Source organism: Lygodium microphyllum, chromosome 17, assembly GCF_053477565.2.
Source record: "Lygodium microphyllum isolate KBCC chromosome 17, Lygodium_microphyllum_v1.1.10, whole genome shotgun sequence".
NCBI lineage: Eukaryota > Viridiplantae > Streptophyta > Polypodiopsida > Schizaeales > Lygodiaceae > Lygodium > Lygodium microphyllum.
Genome location: NC_141151.1, coordinates 22,746,567 through 22,752,550, shown reverse-complemented (window position 1 = coordinate 22,752,550; position 5,984 = coordinate 22,746,567).

Here is a 5,984-nt window from a genome sequence, read left to right as displayed (position 1 = left end):
AAGCCTGACATCAAAACTAGTATCTCTTGATATTAATCTAGTGCTTCTTGGCACTTGTGCTTTTTAGCACATTCAAGATCATCTAGGTTGCTGGTTATTCTCAATCATTTGAAGTTGATTTCCTATCATGGAATGTCAAGCATGACGAATTTTAAATGGATGCTTCTCATGAAGCGTAACACGACTCATGTTGCTCATCTATACTACATGAAAGAACTGGTTGTTCCACTTGCAGGGATGGATAGATTTACTTGTTCTAAAGAGCAATCAATGATTTCATTTGAAGATTTTGAAGACATTCTAGCTGCCTCCGTCATCATGCAAATCTCAAAAATGGTGGTACCTTTGCTTGAGGGGGACATTTTCTTGAGGGGGACATGGACATGAAGATTAATGCAAGCAAAGTCAATGAAGAAGAAGATCAGAAAGACCATAAAGAAGAAGACAAAGTCAATGAAGAAAAAGACCAAAAATACCATTAAAAAGATTACCAAGAAAAAGAAGACCATGAAGACAAAAAGAGCATCAAAGAAAGCAAAGTGGACTACATCAAAGAAGAGGACAAAGAAAAGAAGATATGCTATGCCTACCATGACATATCTGATGAAGAAAACCACAAGGGCATGTCGGTCCTTGTCTCTATTTTTCACTTGAACTTTTTGTTGTATGTACTTGCCATAAATGCTCATGTCATATGCCTTGTAAACCTCCTCATGTAGCCTATGCATAACAACCTCTAGACACTTAGTGAGGCCTTGTAATAGCCCCTGGATATTAGACATGTTTTTGTACCCACACTTAGCCTTTTCTCTGACAGCATCTGGATGATTACCATGTTTGTGGCATACCCACACTTAGCAAGGTTCTACTCATGATAGCCTCTATACACTTAGTGCTTTCTTTACAATTGTGATTGATGAGGGGTGTTGAGAGTTATGCAATCACACCCATGTGACAGCCTCTTTGTATGAAGCAATAGGGCAAGACTCAAACAGTTTACTAGAGAGGATGCTTGAAATGCAAGATGCCTCAATCTCATAAGCACAATGGAGAAAAAGGGAACCATCATGAGCCTATAAAGTGATGTACCTTCTTATCATTCAATGATGGAGTACTATTGTACTTGTCCTTTCAGTCATAGTTAGTGTCATACTCAAGATTGTGTTTATGAGTCCAAGCTTTCATCTTGGAGCCTAAATCACTTGAGTAACAGTTGGTTCCTCTAATCTATGTCATCATGAACATTGTATTTGTCTTAGCCATGCTCTAGATCCATGCATTTCAACAAAGGGCGGCTGGGCATTGCACGGAGTGGTGGGGGTGGTGCAAAGGATGGGGCGTGAGGGAGGGTAGAAGGGTGTAGGGAGGGATGGAGAAGGGAGAGGGGAGGTGGGGGTGGGGGACAGGGAGAGAGAAAGAAGAAGAAGAAGAAGAAGAAGAAGAAGGAGAAATCGAACAAGGGGAGATGTTTTTTCTAAATTTTTTAATTGTTAAAACAAGAGAAAAATGTGAAAAACCTCCCTCCCCCCGTCCCGTGCACAAGTGCAAGGTGGGGTGAAATAGTACCGGGAACGAATGGAGGGGAAGAAGCACAAGCGGGTCAGCCATAGGATGTCAAGGACATGATCACATGCATTTTGAGACGAAAACCAGGGGTTCAAGCGGACATGCAGGGACAACGAGACCAAAAATTCGTAGAAATTTTAATTTGCAAATATCTGGGCATTGGATTGATGTGCGATAAAAAAGAAAAGTGGGCAAGACAACAAGTGAAATAGGATGGACAATATGAACGATATGTCTGACATGAAAAACACACGTTCACATAAAACAATTGTAAAAAATACACTTAAAAATAGGATTAAAATTTGATAATAAAAAATCAATTTGCTAGAATGGAGTGCAAGAAAAAGGAAAAGTGTTCAATTTGACAAGACGGACAAGGCTATCAAATCAAAACATAAATGGGGTGAGGAATAGTGGTGTTCACATGGAAAAATAGCAAAAGTGCACACGAAAAGCGGAACAGAAATTAACTCGAAGCAATCCATCAATCAAAACACAATGCAAAAAAAAGAAAAAGTGTCAAGATAGTGGTATTTGATAGGGCTATCATGCCAAAACATAGTTTTGCTGGCAAAAGTGCATGTTCCCATGGAAAAAAAACAAAAATATGTGTGAAAATATAAGAAAAAATGAATAATACAAAATCCATGTGTTAGAATGAAGGGGAGAGAAATGTTTGGTTGGGTGCATGGATCAAGACTATCAAAGTAGCACACCATTTTAAGGAGAAGAAAGCGTGTTCACATGGAAAAATAAAATAATTTACATAAGAAAATACTTGAAAACATGCAAAAATAAATAACGGCAAATCTATGCATACAAAAGATGATTTATAAAAAGAAAAAATGTCCGGGAGAATGGAGAGATCATGGTTCTTAGGTCAAACTATAGTTCCAACATGAGAAAGGTGCGTTCACATGGAAACACATTCCATTCATGAATTTATTTTCAAAAATTAATAACTAAGGAACCATTGCTTAGAATAGAGGGCAATAAAAAGAAAAAGTATCTAGTTCAAGGGAAAAACAAAGCTATGAGGTCAGGTGTCAATTTCGATGAATGTAAGGTGTGGTGTGTTCACATAAAAGAACAAATTGTATCCTGGGGATTTCAACTAAGAAGTCAACTAATCTAGACTATAAGGTGTTGCTACCTTTTTCACAGCTAGCTTCTCCTCCAAGGATGTTTGCTACCTTTTCTTGAAACAAGGCCTGTTATGATAGGAAATTTCTTCCTTTTCTCCCACAATAATTTTTATTATGATTTTAATTTTCTTTTTATTTTATTTTTCAAATTTATTTTTCCTACTCTCGAGGGTGTTTTCACCTTTTCGAGGAACATGTTTGCATAATAGAGACCTAAGTCATTTTCTCTCATGACCTATTTTTTCTTTTTTTTTTCTTTAGGTAAATGGAAAAAACACCTATATCATAACTATCGTCACCACATCTATTGGATTGAAAAGAAAGGTAATAGAATAGGGGTGAGAGGTGAAGGCAAGGGGCTAAAAGAATGATGCCACCTCATCAAAATGAGAATGATGAATATCAACAATAGTATGGGAAGTAGGCCAGCTGTTTCATAATCTTATTCAAAAAGTGAGTACCTCTATCACTAACAAGCTCTAAGAGATTTCAAGAACAGGTGATGATATTCTTGTACAAGAATAGGGCCATGTTGTTGCCAATCATCATCTTGTTTAAGAGCTTTGGCTTCACACCACTTTGTCACATAGTCAATACATACAAAGATGTGTTGATTCTGCTTTCTTCCGGTTGGAGGGTCGATTGGGGGCCAGCAAAGTCAATGCCCCACTTCTCAAATGGTTTTAGGCGAAGGACAAGTTGTATGGCATGACACTAGTTTTGGTAGGCTTTCCATTTGCCACTAATATGCATCACATCGTTTACAATAATCATAGGTATCCTCGTGGAAGGTTGGCATCAGTAACTTGTGAGCAAAGCCTTTTTGGCTATTGCTTCCCCCTCAAAGTGTCCACCACCACAAGGATCATTGTGACATGCTTTTACCATGATCTCAATCTCATCTCCCACAACACATCTCCGTAGCACTTCATCTTTGCCTCACGTGTACAATGTGCCACCTAGTAAGGTTTAGGGGGCTGATTCCAATAGAAACTTCTTCTTCTCTCTACTAGAGATGCTAGGGGGATACTATTGTGTAGCTAGGAGGTTAGCAATGTCTGCATACAATGGAGTTATTGTTTTGACTAAAAATAAGGAAGCATCAGGGAGGTTCGGATCATCTTGCTCCTCTTCTTCAATCTGAGGGATCTGCGATACATGATCAGCTAGGACATGGAAGCAATTGAACTTGGTAACCACTTCAAAATCAAAATCCTGGAATAAGAGTAACCATCTCATCATTCGGCCTTTAATGTATGTCTTATTCATCAAGAAGGATAGTGCCTCGTGATCCACATAAAACTTGAAGTGCATCGATAGTAGGTAGTGTTGAAACTTCTCTAAGGCAAACACCATCGCCATAGGCAATCTAACTCAGTCATCAGTGTAGTTCATTATTCGAACAATAACCTTATGGCTTGCATAATACATAGGGTAATCCAACTTTGAAGAGCCTTTCTAGTATAAGATTGTGCCTAAACCTTCTACTGATGCATTAGTGTGTACATGAAACTCCTTCATCTAATCATAGGATCGCAAGATGGGTGCTTCAATCAAACACTATTTCAGAGTGTTGAAAGCTTCTTCACAATCATCTGTCTAAATAAACTTTGCATCTTTCCTTTAGGAGCTTATGTAGGGGCAATGCCTTTGTTGCAAAATGGGCGATGAACTGCCTATAATAGCCCACATGGTCAAGAAATCCCCTCAACTATTTGAGGTTGAATGGTGCAGTTAGAGTTGCAATCTTCTCAATCTTGGCAGAGTATGTTGCTATCCCTTGTGCATAGAAAATGTGGCCCAATAGAATGCCCAAAGAGACTCCAAAGATGCATTTGTCAAGATTGATGGAGATCCCATACTCTTGACATCGGTCAAAGCATTGCTCCAAGTGTCCCCAATGCTTATAGAAAGGACTGAAGACACAAAAGTCATCTAAGTATACCTCAATAAAATCATGCAGGTGATTTTGGAATGTGACCATCATCACTCTTTGGAACATGACGAAGGGGCATTGCAGAGCCCAAATGGCATCACTCTGTAGGTGTAGTTACCCCATTCTATTGTGAAGGCTATCTTGGATTGGTCTTCTTCTGCTATATCTGGACTTAGTTGTACTTGTTGAATCTATCTAGTAGTAGGGAATAGAGCTCATGTTGAGTCACTATATCCAACAGTTGGTTTGTGAAAGGGATAGAGAAATTATTCTTCTTTGTCTTGGAGTTGAACTTGCAAATTTCCACAAAGATCCGCAATTTCCCATTCTTCTTTGATACTACCACGATGGGCAAAACCCATTCACTATTGGCCACTGGACAAATGAACTTAGCCTCTAATAGCTTCAACAATTCTGCTTTCACCAGGGCTGAGTAATCCAATTTACCTCTGAAATTACTAGGCTCAATCCCCTTTGGGTCTTTATATAGCCATGCAAACACATCCAAATTCGCCTTTAGTAGGTCACACAAAACCAACAACTCCTCTTCTAGGAGACTGCTACCCATCTTGAGGTGACATTCAATGCCGTATGCCAAAGCCTAATTTCTTTTTACCTTCTACTTCGTGGATGAAGGTCTTGTAGAATGCTTCTGGGTATAGATCCATTGGGTATAGATCTGACTCCTTCAAGGGAGTGGCCTCCTCATCAGATGCTTTACTAGAAGGAACTTCTTTCTTCCATGGGGACTCAACTAGCTCTTTGGGATGCTGAAATGGTTTTTGAATTTTGTTGGAGAGTTAGTCAACTCTTGACTCAAGAACTCATCTTCTGAGCATACATCCAAGAATGCCACATAATAGGAACCATTTGAGTTTTTTTTAGTTTGTGAAACTGGTGCTTTTTTGACAGGCACATCATCATCGTCCTTTCTTGAGAAGGGTAAATTACGGAGACAAGAGCCACTGCTAAAGGAGGGATATTTTTCTTAATCCATTTTTTATAAATACTTTGCGTCTGATGAGGTCCATTTACCAGTCCGAAGGGTACCATAGTCATTTTGTCCCGCAACATGGGGTCTTCCACTTTTGTAGCCTCTGGGACTTCCTCCTTGTTGGTATCCTCTTTTGGTTGGATAGCTTTTTCCATGTCACTTTTGATATCTGTGTCTTGACTTTTATCATCATCCTCTTTAGACTTTGCAATTAGTCAAAATTAAACTTTGTAAAAATACATTTTATTTAGAAAATATTCAAAAATAAATTTGAATAAATAGTTAAATTAATGTAAACTGATATTCTTTTTGCAAAGAAAATTTGATTGAGTAATCATTATTT